General features: G+C 34.2%; 1 pseudogene; it reads right to left on the bottom strand.

Annotated features, from left to right (window-relative positions):
- The window catches only part of LOC142620351 (bark storage protein A-like), a 35,142-nt pseudogene that overhangs the window by 12,375 nt on the left and 746 nt on the right, over window positions 1-22,021 (bottom strand).

Genomic DNA, 22,021 nt, shown 5'->3' on the forward strand with positions numbered 1-22,021 from the left:
AACAGAAGTAGTGATTTGGCAGATATGCAAAGTTGAAGGAGTAAATTGGCCAAAATAAAAGTTTAGGTGGTGTAATGACCACTCTTCTAAAGTTCAGGGGGTGTATGGGCATTTTTCCCAAAAGGTTAGCAACTAAGATTATGGCATGGGTTACTGCAATAAAGAAAATGGGGTTTATATATAGAAGAATCATGCGTACGCAAAACATATTCTTTTCTTATGTGATTGGAGAATCCTAAAGGCAATGCTAGCTGCCTTTTCTAGTACATGTGCTTAATAAGGAAATGATAAAATTGCTCAAAGAATGATAACTATGTAGATAATCTATATCAATATCTATATTGTACTAAAAGCTGAAGTGTAGCATTTAATGCTGCTGTTCTCACGTTACACCACATCAGTTGCCACGTCATTTAAAAAAAAAAAATTCCTTCAATTTTAAAATGGTTTTTAAAATTTTCAGCCCTATAAATCCCAGCCCTATAAATGCAACCCACTACTTATTTATTTACTTCCACTATTACCCTATAATAAATTTGTGTAATTAATCCAGCCCACCTCTTATTTATTTAGTTCCACTACCAAGTCCAACCCAAAGCCTTTCAGTTCAGCTTAAAGGAAAAAAAATTAAAATAAAAAAAGTTCAAGGCTGTTTTGTGTGAGCCTTTTCAGCTTAAAGAAAGAAAGAAAAAAAAAAGTTGGAAGCCTTCAGGGTTTGTAACGTAGAGGGAAGCTTAAAGGGAGGGAAAAAAAAAACATAATTAAAAAAAAAAAAAAAAACATTCAAGGCTGTTTTGTGTGAGCCTTTTCAGCTTAAAGGAAGAAAGAAAAAAAAAAAAAGAAAAGGTGGAAGCCTTCAGGGTTTGTAACATAGAGGGAAGCTTAAAGGGAGGGAAAAAAGAGAGGCTGTTTTGTGTGAGTCTTTTCAGCTTAAAGGAAGAAAGAAAAAAAATAAATAAAGGTGGAAGCCTTCAGGGTTTGTAACGTAGAGGGAAGCTTAAAGGGAGGGAAAAAAGAGAGGCTGTTTTGTGTAAGTCTTTTCTGCTTAAAGGAAGAAAGAAAAAAATAAATAAAGGTGGAAGCCGTCAGGGTTTGTATCGTAAAGGGAAGCTTAAAGGGAGGGAAAAAAAAAACGTAATTAAAAAAAAAAAACGTTCAAGGCTGTTTTGTGTGAGACTTTTCAGCTTAAAGGAAGAAAGAAAGAAAAAAAAAAGGTGGAAGCCTTCAGGGTTTGTAACGTAGAGGGAAGCTTAAAGGGAGAAAAAAAAAACATTGAAGCCTTCAGGTATTGCGTGAGAAAACAGAGAGTTTGAAAGCTACCCACCTTCCTGCTCTACTGTTTCGCAGTAATGGCTGCTTATCTGATTTCATTCCTTCCTTTATTCCTTTCCCCACGGTGTATAAATACTGACAGAACTTGCCTGCTTTGGTTGAGGTATCTCTACATCTCAATTCTTTTTTTTGGGTGCAAAACTTTTATGCTTTGTTTATATTAATATGAGACCCTTTTTTTTTTTCTTTTTCTTTTTTTTTTCTTTTTTCTTTTTTTGTGTTTGTGTTTATATTAGACGAGCATCCTTGGCATGCCATTGATGTGTTTGTGAGATTGCCTGAATGTCGTTTCAATAGTGCTATAATTTTACAGCCAAAAAAACTATTTTATTTTACCTTGGTTTATTTGGAAATATTTCTGGTCTCATTTTTTTAATGCGTTGTGGCCTATTGGAAGAATGTAAGACTATGAAGTAGTGAAGTATATAGTGTTGGTGTTTCAATTTTTGCGGTAAGTTTTCTGCATAATTTTACTGCATAATCCTTGGCAGCCAAAAAAACTATTTTATTTTACCATTGTATATTACATTTAGATTGATATCCATTTCCAATAATTGATATTAGACCGCAGTTCAATTTCATGATTGTATAACATGGATTGGGTTTTATAATCAAAGCAAATTGTTTTTGGTGTTTCAATTTTTGCGGTAAGTTTTCTGCATAATTCTGCATAATTTTTAGGCAACATCAAAATCAGGTACACAACTTTAAATTCGAATCTCATGTTTGTTACTTTCACATGAACTCGCCGCTTTTTCTCTTCTAATCACAATCAACCACATCCAAAATTGAGGGAAAAAATATTGAATTCCTATATTTTCTCTTTTTATTAACTTTTTACTATGAAGTAGTGCGCAATTCTATAGTCATTGTTATATTTCTAAAAGAAAAAAAAATTATAGCTTCATCTGTCAAATATTACAATTAAAAAAAAAAAATTATACAATCCCTAGGGGCCAAACAATTTATACACTCCCTAGCTTCATCAGAGTTTTTCTTTATGGCTATGACCCTTCACATTAAAGTTTCCTGCGTTAGACAAATGGTGTATTCCAAAGTCATAACATGAATGATGTTACAGAGTCAGCGTGATACGGATATATATATATATATATATGTGTGTGTGTGTGTGTGTTCTCATTACAATGTTGATCCATATATCCCAAGTTTAAATTTTCTCTTTTTATTAACTTTTTACTATGAAGTAGTGCGCAATTCTATAGTCATCGTTATATTTCTAAAAAAAAAAAAAAATTATAGCTTCATCAATCAAATATTGCAATTAAAAAAAAAAACTTATACACTCCCTAGGGGCCGAATAGATGCAAAGTTTTTCTTTATGGCTATGGCCTATGGCCCTTCACATTAAAGTTTCCTACATTACACAGATGATTCCAAAGTCATGATGAAGGAATACAACTACTATTATCAATTCTAAACCAACCAGATGAAAAACAATTGCTGCAAAACTATCGACAAATCCTTTGACATACAGTTTTTGGAACAAACACATTTCGCATCCCAAAAAACCAAGCATGCAAGAAAAATGGAGTGGGTCATTGGGATCGTGAATTCCCTTACCGATATGGAAATGAAGAATTACATGTAACATGCAAAATGTACTCAATTGACTTGGAAATGTACAAATTAGCCAACCAAGTTTGGTAGAAATTATGTTTCCAAAAAACATAATACAATAAAATTTCCTCATCCTATTTATAATACTAATCTCTATCTTTAAAGGAATAGATATTCTTTTATTATTAATATCTATTTAAAAAGACTTGCAACAACTTAATTACAGTCCTCTAAAGTTTTTCACTTACCATGACGCTAACTTCAAATTTAAAAAATCATTTCTATCTAATTTTAAGTTAATTAAATTTTACTAACTTGGGAAGATGGTTGATCAGCTCTAAACTGACTACAAGGCCAAGTATAGTTGTATCATTTCCACATCTAATTCCAAGACAATACCTTCTATCATCATGAATCCTACAATATATTGTTTATACATATATGATGCAACTTAAGTAGTAATACATTCAAAAATATTTCAACTAATAACACGATCCTAAAAAACAATTACCACACTCAATGAGCGGGTCCACGACTAGTTTATAATAATAGTAGTAGCTAGTAATAATGTCAATGTCCTTGTAGCATATAATCCAAGATTAGCAAGGTGATAAGGAAGAATAAACAATAAAATGCTATTAGTAATTCCATTTCCTATGGATTTTTTTTTTGGGATAATCAAACATTTTACTAATAATGATAGACCAAGAATGTATTGACCGCTTGTGATAAATTAATTGATTAATTAGGCAAGTTTAATTAATTAATCAATTAACATGCAAAACGTGTGGTAGCACAAGCAAATCACCAATTAACTAAGGTATGCAGCGGAAAATAAATTGACATGGTGATTTTTTTTACGAATGGGGAAAACCTTCTAGACAAAAACTCTACTAGGTGATTTTAAGGTCATCACTACCAAGAATTCACTATTATCACAACAAGTGGTTATAAGTAAAGGAATCCAAGTACCCTCTACCAACCTAGAGTTGAACCCTTACCCCAATACCCAATTGGACTTGTTCTGTAGTGACAATCTCTCATTTTAATGCATGGCTCCCAGTACATGACTAACCAATTGCGCGTATCCTAGTATGCGACTTCAATCACCAACTAGAGAAGATTATTGGCTGCAAAGTTCTTTAGTTCATCACACGATAAAGATCGAGAAGCTCCTTGGTCATAAAACCCTACGGTGCACAAACATAACAGCTTCTTCACAAGAAAGATGAACTAGGGCAAATTCTGTCTCCGGTCACAATTTGCATAAACAAAATTTGCTCAACACTTGTGTCACCTTTGACAACCCTTAAAATAATCCTTTTATATGTCTAGGGTTATGAGAAAAGAAAGCCCAAATGTATAATCACGGATTGGATGAAAAACAGACCAGAAATTCTGAGTTTTATAAACCTCGACAGATACCCAATCTGTCGAGCTGCTGTCGAGCCATGGGCTGGAACAGCTCTTCAAGGCTCGATAGATGCTAGTTGTGAAGCTAGCTATCGAGCTTTAATGAACAACACTTTTCACACTTAAATCTTTGATAGACTTGCATGACTTTAACACTTAAACTTGAAACAAGGTTTCTTGAAACATCAAACACTTCCTAGATCTACCCAAATACAAGTAAAGTGCGTTTTGTCAAAGGATTAGCCAATTACATAAAATAGAGACATATGCTCCTAACATTGAATCACATATGTCCTAACAATCTCCCTTTTTGGCAATCCGTGACAAAACCACAACAAACAAATGAACATATGAGAGGAGTCATAAATCACTTAACTCATACTCACTTGTTAAGTACAATAAAATCTATCCTAACACAAACTCTTCAAAAACTTTGCAAGAAGAGAGTTTATGGCAACGAAGACTTTGACAGCCTGTATTTCTGAAACACTTAAACAAAATTCATTAAGGCATCTTTGTGTGAAACAGAAATAAAAGATTGCATACAAGATATAAGAAGCATGTGCATAAAGAGAGAAAAGAAACAACACATGTAGAGGTAGGTGAAGAAAACATACATCAGTATATAAATAATATAAGTACAATGTATGTCAAAATGGTCACAAGACCCATATACAAGAACAATGTATCTGAAGTAGAAAGAAAAGAAAAAGATACATGAAATCCTCACTACATCCCTTAAAATCAACACTCCCCCTAACAAAAATCTCCTATACTAACTCTCCCCCTAAAAACCAAAAAAAAATTACTACTCTCATATCCATCCAAAACTACTCCCCCTTTTTGTCACAAGTGACAAAGGGTAAGCGTGTCAAGTAGACATCTCATCAGCACTAGAAGAGCTAACATCTCCATCATCCTCATCATTGGAAGCAGTAGCATCATCAACATCATCCTCATCCTCAGAAGCCTCTAGAATAGGTGGAGGAGAAGCAACGAAGCCACCCATGACCGCCTACCGTCATGCAATACGACCAACACGGGTGTTCACCTGACACAACTCATCACTAAGAGTGTTGAGGCGAGCATCCATGCGCTGAAGTTGTGCTATGATGTCCTCAAGAGTCATACAATTAGTAGAAGAAGAGGGAGCGGATGTGGATAGAGCTAAAGGAGTGGGAGGAGCTGCGGACCTGAACTGCCTAAACCGAAACTGTGCCTCGCTTCGTTTAACGGTAGCAGCGTCTATAGCACCCATAACAGGGAAGTGATCGGACGCAGGAAAGGGAATAGAAAAATGGCGTAAAATCCTCGTGATAGACAAATGGAAGATGAGCTTATCATGGGTCGCTGAATTCCTATACATATCTATGATAGAAAGAATGAAGTGAGAAGGATAATCTATACTAAATTGCTCAAGAAAGGAAAGAAAAAACCGAGCACGGGGCTCTGTGATAAAGTTATAGTGAGATAGGGGATGAAGAACAAAAGTCATAACCATGTTCAAAAACCGAGGGCCTTTAGCAAAGCGTGAACAGTAAGTGAACTGATGCTCACCCCAATCAGAAGGTCGCTCACAAAAGGAGGATATAAGCTTGTCTTTAGACATGGTCTTAAGATGATCACAACCAGGGTAGTCAGGATGTGCTACCCTAGGGACATGGAGCACGTTAGATACAATATCCAAAATGACCACGATGTGCGTACCTTGAACGCAAGTAACAAAGAGAGGTACTGAATAATCAAATCCATGCATGTTGGAGTAGAACTCTTGGATAAGAACGGATGGACAAGTGACCGGGACGTCACACAGTGACTCCTATTCCTTACTGTGGATGACAGTGGGAAGGTCAGTGTCGAAGAAGTCCGACAAGATGACTCGGTGTTTAGAATGAATGCCTCGTCGGGAAATGGTATCTCAATATTTGAAGGATCAATCCTATTTGCCCAAGTATTTGCAGAAAATGACAAGGCAGGAGGTGTGTAGGCAAGGATTGTGTTTGTAATGTTTTGGACACTAATAACATTGTCTGCATCAGGTTCACTACGGTCAAATGTCTCATGGCCATCAATGTCCCTCTCAAAGTCCCCTCGTTCAATCCTCTATTCATACCCATCTCTATCGACAAAATCTTCACCGTTAATGGCAATCTTATCAACATAGTCATCATCATCATCGTCATCATGAACATCATCATCCTCTACATGTGTAAAATACTCATATTGAGCATCCGAAACTGTAACTTGTAAACGTGTGGTTGTTTGTTGGATTTCCTCGATACCAAATTCTGCACACGGCTCCAACTGTATGTACAACTTAATACCACTTACTTCAGGTATTCTTTCCAACTTGTCAAATATGATTTTTACATGTTTGTCTGCTTCTATCACCATATACTTGTAATTAATCCAGTGCTTCAGGACTTCATGTGGCATACGATAAGTAATTTGTATGTTGTACACAACAGGATTCACACAAAATTCTTCCACAACTATCCTCTTCAATTCATCAAGGGTCTTCAACCTACAATCAATTTGGGTATAATAGCACTTTATACGCGGCCCTTCAAATGCCAATATCTTGTTCGCATTGGCATTCTTAAGCAGACCACCCTAGTATAGGATTATATCAATTACAGTTATTGTGAACCTGTTAGAGTCAAGTTACTATGTTAGTTAAAAAAAAACATTTTATCTAGTCAAATTACACAAAGTACAAATTCCAATTCATTCAAAGGGCATGAATTTCATTACACATTTCATACCCAAATCCTTTTTCGGTCATTCTAAGACTACCCATTTCATGCCCAATGCCAAAAAAAAAAGTCAAAATCCTTGTAAAAGTATACAACATTTTATCTAATTACATACCCATAACATTTACATACTTATTTCATACCCAATACAAAAAAGTCATTTCCTTACACATTCAAAGGGCATGAATTACATACCAATTTCATTATAATTCATTCGAAGGGCATGATAAAGATAAGAGTCTAGAAATGATGAATAAATTTTGATAACAAAAACCATGCAAATAAATACTCAAAAAACTGACACTAACAAAACAAAGTTCTATAATTCACAATATTGGTATCTTAACTAAGTTATGTTAACTATATACCAATTAAATAGTCAAACTCTTTAACCCACACCCAACAACAAATAATACCCAACTACAATGGCAATCAAATCAAAACCCTTACTTGAGATGTAAATTTGTTGAGAGGGAGGAGCAATGATAAAGAGAGGTAATGTGGTGTCAAATTAGAGACAATGTCGCATGAGAAGTGTGAATACTATGGGTGAGTGAGGCAATGAGTTACTGAGGAGTGTGAGGCTGAGTGTTATGGGTGAGTGACTTACTGATGCATATCTATGTATTATAGAATTTTTCCCAGCAAAAATCAAGTCTATAAGACTCGGGATCCAAGTATATTTTAATTAAATTTCTAGTCTTATAGACTCGAGATCTATGTGTCATAACCATATTTCCCAAAGAAAATCAAGTCTTAAAGGCTCGGTTTGGCTTTTTAAAACTCAAGTCTTTAAGACTCGAGATCTATGTGGCATAATAATGTCCAACTCATCAAGTACGAAGCGAGTTTTTAAGCCGCGAGTTTAATCTAGAACTTGAGTTTCTAAAACTCGAGATGCTAGTTTGCTAAAACCTTTCAAATGCGTGTTAACTTACTATATTCTATCCCCTTACTACGCTAGTCCCCAAAGACAATGAGAGCGACAGAGAGAGAAAGTATCGGCCAAGTCAACCCATGGGATCTCTGAGCTAGGAACAAAGAAAGTAGAGTCTATAAGTGCAATTTCTTTGGTAGGAAAAGTCATCACTAGCCCAATATAAGGTTCTGCATTCTCATTGATCTTGAAAGCTCGGATTTGTGTGAAACACAAGAGCTTGTTTATGTTGAAAAAATCTGGTTTTGTATCTCATACAAAACACATAGTGGAAGCAACAAATAAATATCTATTTCATTCATGATTGATAACATGCACTATGTAAATTTCAGAATTTAAGAACAAGATAGCGTACCTTGGTGTGGAGAAATTCAAAACAAAGATTAGAAGCACTTGGGAACACTTTTAATCTTCACTCCAATTCCACTTTACGCCTAAGATGTGTGGTCTCTCAATTAGTTTTCAAAGGGAGAATGAAAGTGTGTCTCACATTCTTTTTTTATTTTTTTATTTTTTTATTTTTATCTCTTATAAAAAAAAATATGTATATTTCTCCCTTTATAACTAACTGATTATCTAATTAAGCCGGCCTATTGGGCCTTTCCAATTGGGCTTTAGTGTGTGACTTGGAGTGAGACCAAAAGGGACTAATAAGACACTAGCTCCAATGGGCCTTGGGCTTTTCTGTCAACTCTTGACAAGTCCAAAGTTACCATTAATTATATTTAATATCACTATATAAATATAATTGCACTCTAGGCCTTATTAATAAATTATATCCCAAGACTTTATTATAAATTAGTACATCTTATCCTTGAGTAACCGGTTTAATCCTTTAAAATTATTCATTATATATTTATGAAATCCAATTTCATAAATATATACTTTAGTAATTTCTTACCAAAGTGGTTAGGCCTAACTCTCTGAATAACTAAACCCATTAAACTTATCTCAAATGAATATTTTATATTTTCATTAAAAGATTATGAATTTCATCTTGAGAATATATGTTCCATCAACACTAAATGTGGCTGCTTAACATACTAAAGTTTTGACCGTTACTTTAGATCTCATTCCTGATATATCAAAGCAACCTACACCTCATGATCAGGTCCATTATTTTCTTAGGATTAAGAGTTCATGCAAATAGAAGTCGTGAGATTTATTATTCATTTGACAGTCGTTAAGAGAAAAATAAATTTCACGCGGTCTAGTTCAATATGTTTTAACTCTTAAAACATACCAACATATCAACTAGAAGTCACCACTTCCATGATCAAGACGAATCATCTTAGTTGATACGTTATAGTCTTCGCAGATGAAATGCGCAATTTCATCACCGACTACGAACTATAAATTCCGAGTTTACAAAAAACTTGTGACTTATATCTTCTGTGACTAAATCACATAAATCACATACTATGCATCTCATGGACTATATGATAATGTCCCAATATTCATGTTACCATTATTTTAGATAAAAATAAAAAAACTTTATTAAACACAACATTAAGTCATACATAATGTCATACATAGTATCATACAATAGGATTTAAGGGCACACATCCTAATAATCTCCCACTTGCCTTAAAGACTATTGTGCACTAATCTAAATCTCATTCCTTCCAAATGTGACTCGAAAGTCTTTTGAGGTAAGGCTTTGGTAAAAGAATCTGCTAGATTATTTGCACTTTCAATCTTTGCTGCCACAACATCTCCACGAGTAACAATGTCTCGAATAATGTGGTAGTTCCTCTCAATGTGCTTTCCTTTCTTGTGATTCCTTAGATCTTTGGATTGTGCAGCCGCTCCACTATTGTTGCAAAACAATGTGATGGGAACTTGCTCTATTCTTACAACACCAAGATCAGAAAGGAATTTCTTAAGCCAAACAGCTTCCTTTGCTGCTTCACAAGCAGCAACGTACTCAGCTTCCATGGTGGAATCCGCAATACAAGATTGCTTAACACTCCTCCAACTTATGGCTCCATCTTCCAAGGTGAAAACACATCCTGAAGTGGATTTTTTAAAATCTAGATCCGATTGAAAATCTGAATCTGTATAGTCAATGGGAATTAAATCCTCACACCGGTAAACAAGCATATAATCTCTCGTTCTCCTAAGATACTTGAGAATATGCTTTACAACTTGCCAATGTTTTGGTCCTAGATTTGATTGATATCGGCTGACCATACTAACTGAATAACAAATATCTGGTCTAGTACAAAGCATGGCATACATGAGACTTCCCACTGCAGAAGTATAAGAAACGTGTCTCATCATATTTTCTTCCTCTTGAGTCTTAGGCATTTGGTCATCAGACAGAGGAACTCCATGTTTAAAAGGAAGCAATCCTTTCTTAGAGTTTTGCACGCTAACCCGTTCTAGAACCTTATCTATATATCCAGTTTGTAATAAGCCTAACATCTTATTCTTGCGATCTTGCCAAAGCTTGATCCCTAGAATAAAGTTAGCCTCACCCAAGTCCTTCATATCAAATTGGCTTGACAACTAAACTTTACTAAGAACATTACTAAGAACATCATTTCCAATGAGTAGAATATCATCAATATAAAGTACTAAGAACATTACTATATTGTCTCGATGTCTTTTGTACACACATGGTTCATCAAGATTTTGTTCAAAACCAAATGATTTGATTGCTTGATCAAATCTGATGTTCCAGGACCTAGACGCTTGCTTAAGTCCATAAATGGACCTATTCAACTTGCATACCATATGCTCTTGGTTCTTTGCTATGAAACCTTCCGGTTGCAACATGTATATTTCTTCTTCAAGATGGTCATTAAGAAATGCAGTCTTGACATCCATTTTCTAAATCTCATAATCATAATGAGCAGCAATAGATAAGAGAATTCTGATAGACTTAAGCATGGTTACTGGTGAAAAAATTTCATCATAATCAATACCTTCTTTTTGTGTATACTCTTTCGCCACTAGTCTTCCTTTAAAGTTTCAACATTTCCATCTATCCCTCTCTTCCTCTTGGAAACCCATTTGCAACCAACAGGTTTAATGCCGTTAGACACCGTTACAAGATCCCATACATGATTGGAATACATAAAATCCAATTCAGATTTCATAGCTAGGACCCAATGATATGCATCTATATCATTCATTACCTCTTCATAAGTGTAGGGATCCGATTCAGCCTCTTCTGAAATAATTACATAAGTTTCTCCCAAACCTCTAAATCTTATAGGAGGCCGAACAATTCTCCCACTACGACGAGGCACCTGTGTACTAGACATCTCATGAGTAATATCTTGTGGTGTATCCAATACAGCCATATCATCCCTAGTTTCATCCATTGGTTGTTCAACTACAGGTTCATCTATTTCAGCCAATACAACTTTACTTCTAGGATTAAAATTATTCACATAATCATCTTCCAAAAATTTGGCATGGGTGCTAACAAACACTTTGTTATCCTTGTGATTATAGAATAAATAACCCTTGGTTTCCTTTGAATACCCTAAAAACATGCATACTTCCGTTTTAGCTTCCAACTTATCAGACTTCCCTTTCAACACATGTGCTGGACATCCCAAAATGTAGAGATATTTCATACTAGGCTTGTGCCCACTCCACAATTCCTTAGGTGTGTTGGGAATAGATTTTGATGGAACAAAATTTAAAACATGCATAGCAATTTTTAGTGCATATCCCCAAAAAGAAACTGATAAAGTTGAGTAACTCATCATGGACCTAACCATTTCCAAAATAGTCCTATTCCTTTTTTACGCTACACCATTTTGTTGGGGAGTTCCAAGTGCAGTCAATTGGGAGACAATCCCATTTTGAATTAGATAATCCTTGAAATCCCCAAGAAGGTATTCACCACCTCGATCAGATCGAATGGCCTTTATGCGTTTACCTAATTGATTTTCAACTTCAGCCCTAAACTCTTTGAACTTTTCAAAGGCTTCGGACTTCCATCTCATTAGGTACACATAACCATAGCTTGAGTAATCATCCGTAAAAGTGATGAAATACTCATAACCTCCTTTTGCTTGGGTTGACATAGGACCACATACATCTGCATGAACTAATTCAAGCAACTCTTGGGCTCTTCTACATTTTGCATTAAAAGGTTGTTTGGTCATTTTACATTCCAAACAAGATTCGCAAACTGGAAATCCATCAAAGTCCATGGGCTGTAAAAGTCCATCTTTGATTAGTCTTTGAATCCTATTTGAATTAATATGACCCAAACGCAAGTGCCATAGATATGCATCATTAGTAGAAGGAAACTTTCTCTTTAATGATTTTATATGAGAGCTACTATATAATTCAGAATTGTATAATTCATGCTTGTCAGGAGTTAAAATATAAAGACCATCCACAATATTTTCAGAACAGATAAACTTTTTATCCTTCTTTATTATAACATTGTCTTTGAGGATAACACGATATCCATGTTTACCTAAGTAAGTTGCAGAAATTAAATTCCTACGAACATTAGGTACATACAAACAGTCTTTCAATATTAAAACTCTAGACATAAAACATAAATTAAACACTCTAACAGCTTCAACCAGAATCTTGCTCCCATCAGCCAAAGTAAGAAATAGTTCTCCCTCATTCAACTTTCTAGTCTCTTGGAACCCCTGCAAAGAATTTCAGATATGATTAGTATAACCTGAATCCACACACCAAGAATCCGTTGGATTCTGTACCAAACATATTTCAATAAGAAATGAACTTTTCATACCCTTATTCTTGGTAGCCTTGAATGTTGGACAATTCCTCTTCCAATGTCCTTTTTCACCACAATGGAAACACTTTCCTTTGGTTTTCTTTCATTTGTTGGCAACTCCTAAAGCAATTTGTTTACCATATTTCTTAGTAAAGTCCTTCTTCTTCTTCTTCTTCTTACCCTTGCCTTTCGATTTAGGTTGAGAAGTAGAAGCTTCACCCACATTGGCTTCAACACTAGAAGTACCAAGGATGCCTTCCTCCGTCACTAACTTATTCATTAATTCAGACAAAGAATAAATCTTTTTGTTCATATTATAATTGAGTCTGAATTCCTTGAATGATTCCGGTAGTGACTGGAGTATCATATCCACTTGGGATTCTCCATCAATGTCGGCACCTAAAACTTCTAATATGTTCAAATTAGCAATCATTCTAAGACAATGCTCCCTCACTGAACTTCCTACAGCCATTTTGGTATTATAAATTTGCCTCATGGTTTCTTGCCTTGTAAAACGGCTTTGCTCACCAAACATCTCCTTCAAACTATGCATTATGTCCGAAGCAAATTCTACATACTGCATTTGATGCTGTAGAACATTTGAAATAGATGCTAGGATGTAGCAGTTGGCCATTTCATTAGATTTTTGCCAACGATCATATAGTTGTTTTTTCTCAAGAGGAGCATCTAATGAAGGAAAGCTAGGACATGGTTGAGTAAGCACATATTTGTGCTCTTTAGCTGTAAGAACAATGTCCAAATTTCTTTTCCAGTCAACATAGTTGGATCCCGTCAGTTTGTTTTAGTAAAGAATAGCAACAAGTGGGCTAATGATGCCATGATATAAATATGAAAATAATAAACATGAATATAATAAGTAAACTGGACATTATCAATTTAGCATATAAGCATATAATATGGAACCTTAATAAAATCATAAAATAATATATGCAACGACAATCCAATCTATGTCTATAATTCCTTGGTAGCAAGTTTATTATAAACACATTAATTAGTTGAGAACTATTCTCATTATTAGTGCTATCATAATAACTCTTATCAAACACTAACAATATGCCGTATTACTTTTAGCCTTTAAGTAATAATGACATAGCTCCTTTGGGAGGTTAACATTACACTTAGTCTAGTGTACACCATTATCTAGAGTCATGTGTAACCACATTTCATCTCTCTTTTATAGTGTTTAAACTTGTAGTACCATGGAACAAAACACCTTCCTTTGAGATCGCGAGGCATATACGTCAAGACGAGGTGTTTGTCCACACTACTTTAAACGGGTAAGTTCAATCTTGTAGTTCTATGAAGTAAATACCCTCCTTTGGGATCGTGAGGCATATATGCCAAGACGAGGTATTTATCCACATTACTATGAACCGATAATGGAAGCCGTGAGATCCAACTCTTGTATCTCTCTCCCACTAGATATTTTAAAATAAAGTTTTTTAAGGTCAAGAACCATAATAATGCTAGACACGTGAAAAAATTTTTATATATATATATATATTAAGACAATTTAATTATCTTGATGGACGTTGATTTGATGTCTTAGGATTCTATCAATCTATAGGTTAATCTATATATAACCGTGGGCCATCAAAACATTGGAATGCTTGCATAGCCAAGCCATGCAATCCATGCATGAAGTCCAGTTTGTGAAATTATAGGCCAAGCGGTGCATTAAATTCAAACGCATCTTGACAGTTATGGAATAAAACTGTAACCTCTAGGCCATAACCATGCACAACTTCTCTTCAATAGCAATATTTTCTTGTGCAGACACGGATATATATATACAAGTGATGCAATTCTCTACATTATATTCAAACGATGCAATAACTATTAAGATACGGCACTATTACTTTATGATGTAGAAAATTGAAAACACAAAAATAACGATTTTCTTAAATTCTAAAACTCAATCACACGCTATACAATCATGAGATAAAAACTTGGCTCTGATACCAATTATTGGAAAATTTTGGTTTTGTATCTCGTACAAAACACACAGCGGAAGCAACAAAAAAGGATCTATTTCATTCATGATTGATAACATGCACTATGTAAATTTCGAAATTTAAGAACAAGATAACGTACCTTGGTGTGGAGAAATTCAAAACAAAGACTAGAAGCACTCGGAAACACTTTTAATCTTCATTCTAATTCCACTTTACGCCCAAGATGTGTGGTCGCTCAATCAGTTTTCAAAGGTAGAATGAAAGTGTGTCTCACACCTTTTTTTTTTTTTTTTTATCTCTTATAAAATTTTTTTTGTATGTTTCTCCATTTATAACTAACTGATTATCTAATTGGGCCGGCCTATTGGACCTTTCCAATTGGGCTTTAGTGTGTGGCTTGGAGTGGGACCAAAAAGGACTAATAAGACACTAGTTCCAATGGGCCTTAGGCTTTTCCGTCAACTCTTGTCAAGTCCAAAGTTACCATTAATTATATTTAATACCACTATATAAATATAATTGCACTCTAAGCCTTATTAATAAATAATATTCCAAGCCATTATTATACATGCAACCCCTTCATAAAATATTCGTAGTAACACAAAATCATGAATTTAGATTGCCACTTTGTAAAATTAGTATATCTTATCCTTGAAGACCCGGTTTAATTCTTTAAAGTTATTCATTATATATTTATGAAATCCAATTTCATAAATATATACTTTAGTAATTTCTTACCAAAGTGGTTAGGCCTAACTCTCTGAATAACTGAACCCATTAAACTTATCTCAAAGGAATATTTTATATCTTCATTAAAAGATTATGAATTCCATCTTGAGAATATATGTTCCATCAATATTAAATGTGGCTGCCCAACATACTGAGGTTTTGACCGTTACTTTAGATCTCACTCCTGATATATCAAATCAACCTACACCTCATGATCAAGTCCATTATTCTCTCAAGATTAAGAGTTCATGCAAATAGAAGTCGTGAGATTTATTATTCATTTGACAGTCGTTAGGAAAATAAAAATCTTACACGGTCCAGTTCAATATGTCTTAACTCTTAAAACATATCAACGTATCAACTAGAAGTTACCACTTCCATGATCAAGACAAATCACCTTAGTTGATACGTTATAGTCTTCGGAGATGAAATGCCCAATTTCATCACCGACTATGAACTATAAATTCTGAGTTTACAAAAAATTTGTGACTTATATCTTCTGTGACTAAATCACATAAATCACATACTATGCATCTTATAGACTATCTGATAATGTCCCAATATTCATGTTACCATTATTTTAGATAAAAATAATACAACTTTATTAAACACAACATTAAGTTATACATAATGTTATACATAGCATCATACAATAGGATTTAAGGGCACACATCCTAACAGTTTAGACCCCCCTAAAAAAGGTTACGACTAGATTGATTTTACTTTAACTTAAACTAAGTGCGGAATAAGAGTAAATGAGTGCAAACAACTGATAAAACTACTCTAAGCCATAATCAACCAATATCAACAATAAGAGATAAGCTTAAAAAGTAGAAAAAAGAGATGCAAATACAAGATAACACCAAGACGTGTTATCGAAGAGAAAACCGAAGAACTCGGCGAAAAAACCTCTTCGCGACCCTCCAAGTCGAAATCGATCCACTAGAGAATAAGTTGGAGTACATGAATAACAAAAGACCCTCCAAGCCTAGTCTACCCAATGTACTTGAGCCTTCCAAGCTCCTGCTACCAACAAACTTCTCGGAGTCATGTCTTCTCTAACTTTCTAGATCCCGCAATACTCCTGATTGCATTCGCCAAGCCTCACTGGCTTCTTTTGAATCATCTCCAAAGCTTCCCAAACTCCAAAACACTCTTTACACTCTGAAAAGGTGTGGGTTGTGTTTGGGTACAAATCTCCTCTCAAGGTATGACAATGGGAGAGGGAAGGAGAAGAGGCTAAAATGTTTTCTCACTAAGGATGAGTAGTTCTCTCCCTAAAAGATGGGTGTGTTGTGTTTTAGAAAACCTATCTAGGCTTTTTCTTTCTCAATAGCCTCTCATACATTTGTGGGTAATGAGGGTATATATAGTATAGGTGAAGGGTAAGAAAGTTACACTTAAAAATCTCCAAGCAGAATGTTTCGTTGGTAGGTCTTTCTTGCGAGTCACCAGCGAAACTAATAGCTTGTCATGACTCTTCAGCTTCTAGCAAGACACTAGCGAAATTGCACTGATTCTTCATTTCATGCTTAATTTTTCACCAACATAATACTAAACCCAATACAATAAAATCCCACAAAATACAGGGAGCAAAATTAATGCAATTACAACACTTTTTGTAATGGAATAAAACAGGAATACAACTGGCTGAGAGTTATAATTCACGTGGAGAAACTCTTTATTAATTGTCATAGCCTCGGTACTTAGCTCACAAAAGCACATGATTATCACAATTCTAATTCATGGTTAGAAACATGTACTTACATGCACTATTTACCGTAATTATCACTAATGGTAGATGATGGAGAAAAAATAATAAGTTTATACATAGAGTAACCCTTTAATAATTGTCATAGCCTCATTACTTGGCTCACAAGAGCACTCAATTACCAAAATTCTAATTCATGGTTGGAAACATGTACTTACAGACACTCTTTACTGTAATTCTCGCTAATGGTAGATGATGGAGAAAAAATGATAAGTTTATATGAAAGTGATAGACGGTCAATAACAATCTAACTATTACATAGGATAGTTGCAATAGAGTTTATATGAACATTGTTGGGGTTTATGCCCTAAAACCCAATTTATTGGCATGTATTTAATAATTAAATTGTTTAATTATATGAGACTATCTATAAATGAACTAAGACATTATCATAGTCCATGAGATGCATTATATGTGATTTATGTGAAAAGTCACAGAAGATATAAATCACAAGTTCTTTGTAAACTCAGAAGTTTAGTTCGTAGTCGGTGATGAAATTGGGCGTTTCATCTGCGAAGACTATAACATATCAACTAAGATGATTTGTCTTGATCATGGAAGTGGAGACTTCTAGTTGGTATGTTGATATGTTTTAAGAGTTAAGACATATTGAACTGGACCGCTGTGAGATTTATTATTCTCCTAATGACTGTCAAATGAATAATAAATCTCACGACTTCTATTTACATCAACTATAAATCCTGAGAGAATAATGGACCTGATCATGAGATGTTGTTGCTTTGATATATCAGGAGTGAGATCTATTAGTTACGGTCAAAACCTCAGTATGTTGGGCATCCGCATTTAGTGTTGATGGAACATATATTCTCAAGATGGAATTCATAGTCTCTTAATGGAGATACAAAATATTCCCTTGAGATAAGTTTAATGGGTTTAGTTATTCAGAGTGTTGGGCCCAACCACTTTAGTAAGAAGTTACTAAAGTATATATTTATGAAATTGGATTTCATAAATATATGACGAATAACATAAAGGATTAAACCGGGTACTCAAGGATTAAGATGTAGTAATCTTCAAAGTGGCAGTCTATATTCATGACTTTGGATTACTACGAATATTTTAATGAAGGGGTTGTATGCATAATAAAGTCTTGGGATATAATTTATTAATAAGGCCTAGAGTGCAATTATATTTATATAGTGGTATTAAATATAATTAATGGTAACTTTGGGCTTGTCAAGAGTTGACGGAAAAGCCCAAGGCCCATTGGAGCTAGTGTCTTATTGGTCCCTTTTGGTCCCACTCCAAGCCACACACTAAAGCCCAATTGGAAAGGCTCAATAGGCCAGCCCAATTAGATAATCAGTTAGTTATAAAGGGAGAAACATACAGAATTTTTATTTAAAAAGAGATTAGAAAAGAAAAAGAAACGGTGTGTGAGAGAGTGTGAGACACACTTTCATTCTTCCTTTGAAAACTGATTGAGAGACCACACATCTTGGGCGTAAAGTGGAATTGGAGTGAAGATTAAAAGTGTTCCCAAGTGCTTCTAATTTTTATTTTGAATTTCTCCACACCAAGGTACGCTATCTTGTTCTTAAATTCTGAAATTTACATTGTGCACGTTATCAATCATGAATGAAATAGATCCTAGTTCGTTGCTTCCGCTGTGGGTTTTGCATGAGATGCAAAACCAGAATTTTTCCTTCAAACATGTACTTGCAGACACTCTTTATCATAATTCTCGCTAACGGTAGATGATGGCTAGTCCAATAAGCTTATATTTAACAACCAAAAAGACTACTGGGAAAGCCCTAGGCAAGAATATTTAATGAAATCAAATGAAGCATGATATCAGAACTAGCCTTAGCCTAATCACTAGCCATATTCTAAGTCAGCATAAGATCCCAACCAACTCCTACCTAGTTTAGTTGGTGCCAACACAAGATATATGCCCCCAATTACACATACTCTAGAGCACAACCACTTGCCTTAGGAATAGAGCCTACTAATAGTTGGGTTTAAGGCCTAATCTATTAATGTTCTTAATTTATTTGATTTACTTTATGAAAGGACAAATTTTAGCAACAAAATTAGTTGTAGACTAAGGTTATAACCATACTCAATTAAATAAATATTACTACATATTTTGAAAATCTAATTGTTGAATTGTATGCTTTTTACGCTCTTAATACACATGTGAAATTTTGTATCAATCAAATATTATTTACTATATGATCTCCAAGCTTATATTATATGCATAATTTAAACTACAAAAACTTGCAATTTAAATAATTTATTGATGACATAACTATTGATATTTAATTTTCTAGAAATTTTGCAAGCATGGAAGATATAAGAAGAAGATATAATCTAATGATGGATTTGTCAAAATTCACTTCCAATAAAAAAATATTGAGTAAAATTATAGCCTTAGGCTTCAACTAATTTTGTAACTAAACTTTATCTCTTTTTTAAATCTTATTTTATTTTTGGCGAAACTACAATATTGGTCCCTCAAGTTTGAAGTGAGCACAATTGGTCCCTCAAGTTTGCAGTGAGCACAATTAGTCCCTCAAGATTTAAAACTGAGTTGTATTAGTCCTTTTACTAACTGTCGTTAGTAGTGTTACTTACGTGGCTAACGGAACAATGATTTGACATTTATTTGCAATAATGTGGCATTTATTTGTAATAACGTGGCATTTATTTTTAGTAAAAAATTTACAAAATAAATTTACACAAACAATATTTACAACCCGGGTTCTCCACTGTCCTCCTCCTCCTCAATGTCTCATATGATATCATATCTCTTTCCTTCCTTCCTTGTTTAGTTTATTTATTTATCACTATACATTCATACAATTGATCTCTTATCTTGATTCTTTTGAGTTACAGAAACAAAAGAAGAGGCCAAGTCCAACGCAACGCAATATAAAAGTTAGAAGCATGGCAGCAAGCTTGTTGCGTTCAAATCGAATACTAGTACTACATAATAATAGTCTCACTCCCAGAGTAGAAAATCCATTATACCCGAGATCATTCCTATTCCAAGCAAAAAGAAACCCACAGCGTCGTAAGTTTTTGTGTGGTTGCTTTGACTGAAAGTTCTAAAGAGTCAAGCAACAAGAAGACTAGAGACGAAGAAGAAGAAAGTAAAATCCCTTCATGGGCTAGGCCAGATTCAGATGAGCCTCCTCCTTGGGCTCAGAATGAAAGTGCATCCCACCGGCGGCAGGTTAGTGCTTTGTACCATCAGTAGAAAATATCTTTTTAATTTGGAACTGGGTTGTAAATATTGTTTGTGTAAATTTATTTTGTAATTTTTTACTAAAAATAAATGCCACATCATTACAAAAAATGCCAAGTTATTGTTCCATTAGTCACGTAAGTAACACTACTAACGAAAATTAGTAAAAAGACTAATACAACTCAGTTTTAAATCTTGAGACTAATTGTGCTCGTTTCAAACTTAAGGGACTAATTACGCAAATAGAGTAAACTTGACAGACCAATATTGTAGTTTCACCTTTATTTTCCTACTTGTTTTAGGGATTTAATTCATCTTCTTACTTCATTAGAAGAATTTTCATTGGTTAGAATTGTTTCCTTTTCTTGTTAGGATAATAAGTTTGGAACTCTATTTAAAGAACCTAGAATTCAGTATTGTATATATACAGTTTGCTTCAGTAATGAAATTGATTGTTGGAGTTTTTCCTTCAATAGCTTGGTGTTGATTCCAAATAACCCTAGCTTGGAGTGTTTTTTTTTTTTTTTGAAGCCGCAACATTAGCATTATTTGATTAGGCCCCAAGGCCTTAAAGACATCCCACACATGGCCTCGTGGCCATCAATATATAAGAACCAAGCCAAATAATAATGAACACGCCACATCTCTATGATGTGTTTTATTTATTAATATTAATTAATATTTTACAAACTTCTTTGTACTGATTACAGAAATTTATAGTGCATATATAAATAAAATTAACTTTGCCAATTGAAAGCGAGCACAACTAAAAGTAACGCAGGCAGCCTAAAGCCGGATCCTCAAGGATTACCATCTGATCTTTTCTGGGAAGTACTACAAAAAGAAAGAAAAAAAAAAATCCAATTTTAGTAAAGAAAAAAAAGTGTTTAAAATTACCAAAGCACAGAATTTTGCACTGGTACACACCTTTTTTATGAGGGATTCATAGTATTGTTTAACTTTTTCAACATCAATGTGAACTTTGCTCTTACTGTAGAGATCATATTTGCTGTTATTTTGTACAATACAATGAAATCAGTTTAGTTGTCACGATCAGCTGAACAAAAATTGAATAATTGGTGGGGAAAAACACTGATGCTCACAATCAGCTCAATGAGAAATGAATAATTGTTGGGGAAGAACACTGGTAAGAAAGAAAGAAAAAATGTACAAATTAAACAGAAAAATGGAAGCTTACCGGAATAATTTAGACCACTTCAGATTCTCTCTGTCCTCGTCATTCATTAGGTATTGATATCCTCCTTCCAGATGCATTGCTGCAAGATAAACAGATAAAACTCATTTTATTGTATAAAAACGATTCAAGAATATTAACTATTTTTCAAATTTACAGGAAAAGATAAAGAATAATACTTACGGTGTAATGAGTGATATCGGATAATAAATAATGCAGCTGGAGGTAGAGTAGTTCCACTTGCCTTAAACACCTAAGGATTTGGAAACAACATTATTAGTTTTATGATTGTTATTTTGGAATAACATATTGTGGAAATTTGAATATGAAAATCTTATTAAAGATTTTTCATTAAAAATTCATTGAAGGTCCAACGGCTCCACAATGATGACAGAGATGCTGC

Source organism: Castanea sativa, chromosome 12, assembly GCF_040712315.1.
Source record: "Castanea sativa cultivar Marrone di Chiusa Pesio chromosome 12, ASM4071231v1".
Taxonomy (NCBI): domain Eukaryota; kingdom Viridiplantae; phylum Streptophyta; class Magnoliopsida; order Fagales; family Fagaceae; genus Castanea; species Castanea sativa.